Source organism: Spinacia oleracea, chromosome 6 (genome assembly GCF_020520425.1).
Source record: "Spinacia oleracea cultivar Varoflay chromosome 6, BTI_SOV_V1, whole genome shotgun sequence".
Taxonomy (NCBI): Eukaryota; Viridiplantae; Streptophyta; class Magnoliopsida; order Caryophyllales; family Amaranthaceae; genus Spinacia; species Spinacia oleracea.
The window spans coordinates 140,848,795-140,850,512 of record NC_079492.1 but is presented as its reverse complement, the minus strand read 5'-3'; positions in this window follow the sequence as shown (position 1 = coordinate 140,850,512).

The window sequence follows — 1,718 nt, the reverse complement described above, 5'->3', positions numbered from 1 at the left end:
CTCAAAAATCACTTTGAATACTTGAATACTCGATCTAAATTGTGAGCATTGATCACCTATTTATAGGGCATGGGTATCGGATATTAGAATCCTACTAGGAAACAATTTAGTGAATCTGAATTAATCTAAAATTCAATCACTTAATTTATCTAGTAGACTTAGGGAATTAATCTTATACGAATCCTAACCGATCAAGGTTTCGTACGCAAGCACAAACACTCACGCAGGCGCAGCAGCCCACGAGGGGCGCCGTGCGCGCGCGCGCGCTGAGCCCAGGCCCAGCAAGTGCTCGCAGCCCACGAGGGGTGCGCGCCTGCTGGCCTTGCTCTCGCGTTTGGGCTTTGCTTGCTTTGGTCGCGCGCGGGCTTTGCTAGGCGTTGGGCCTAGCTTCGTGCTAGGCCTTGCGTCTAGCAAGCTCGTCTGATGTTTATTCGTACGATACGCTTCCGATTAAATTCCCGGTTCCGGAATTCATTTCCGATACGAACAATATTTAATATTTCCGATTCCGGAATTAATTTCCGTTTCGAACAAATATTTAATATTTCCGTTTCCGGAATTATTTTCCGATTCCGATAATATTTCCGATTCTGACAATATTTCCGTTTCCGGCAATATTTCCGATTCCGGCAATATTTCCATTTCCGATAATATTTTCCGATACGTACCATGTTTCCGTTTCCGGCAACATCTACAACTTGGATAATATTTATATTTCCGATACGATCCATATTTCCGTTTCCGGCAATATCATCGTTTCCGGAGTATTCATTTCTTGCCTGTGACGATCTTAGCTCCCACTGAAACCAAGATCCGTCGATTCCGAATATCCATAGATGGAGTATTTAATGCCATTAAATACTTGATCCGTTTACGTACTATTTGTGTGACCCTACGGGTTCAGTCAAGAGTAAGCTGTGGATTAATATCATTAATTCCACTTGAACTGAAGCGGCCTCTAGTCAGGCATTCAGCTCACTTGATCTCACTGAATTATTAACTTGTTAATTAATACTGAACCGCATTTATTAGACTTAACATTGAATGCATACTTGGACCAGGGGCATTACTTCCTTCAGGTCGAGCTTGGGCATGGGGTGGGTTTGTGGGCCTACATATTCTTTGTTTTAAACCATCCGTTTTGATTGTCGATTTTACGGGGAATCTTATGTCCGTTACAACATTAATCTCTTCTTGTAACTCCCATTTCATGAATATTGAAGTTCCCATCTTCTTCAAAATATAATCAAGACTTGATCAAAATATACACATCTCACATAAATGCAAACACATTCATCTTGCCTCTAAAATCTCTTCCGTTTTTTGGCAAGTATTCTGGTCTCCAATCGAGTCTTATGAGTGCACACAAGTCTTAATGTCGTGTTAACCATGGAGGGCAACCGCAAGCATTCTACTGCATTGGGGTAGCGCATAATTGTCTTTTAGAGCAGTGGTTCCGGCATAGTGCGACAATTGTTCCAAATCGTCCATTTCATTCATCACAACATCAAGATAAGTTTATTCTAATTATAGTTTAATATAGCATTATTTTTTTGTTAAATTCGCAACATTGGTGAGATTGGAGCAAAAATTTACAAACAATGGGAAAGGAAGACCCTTAGTGAAAATGTCAGCGTATTGAAAAGAAGAAGGCACATGAAGAACCCGAATATAGCCAAGAGTAACCTTTTTACGAATAGAGTGTATGTCCATTTCCA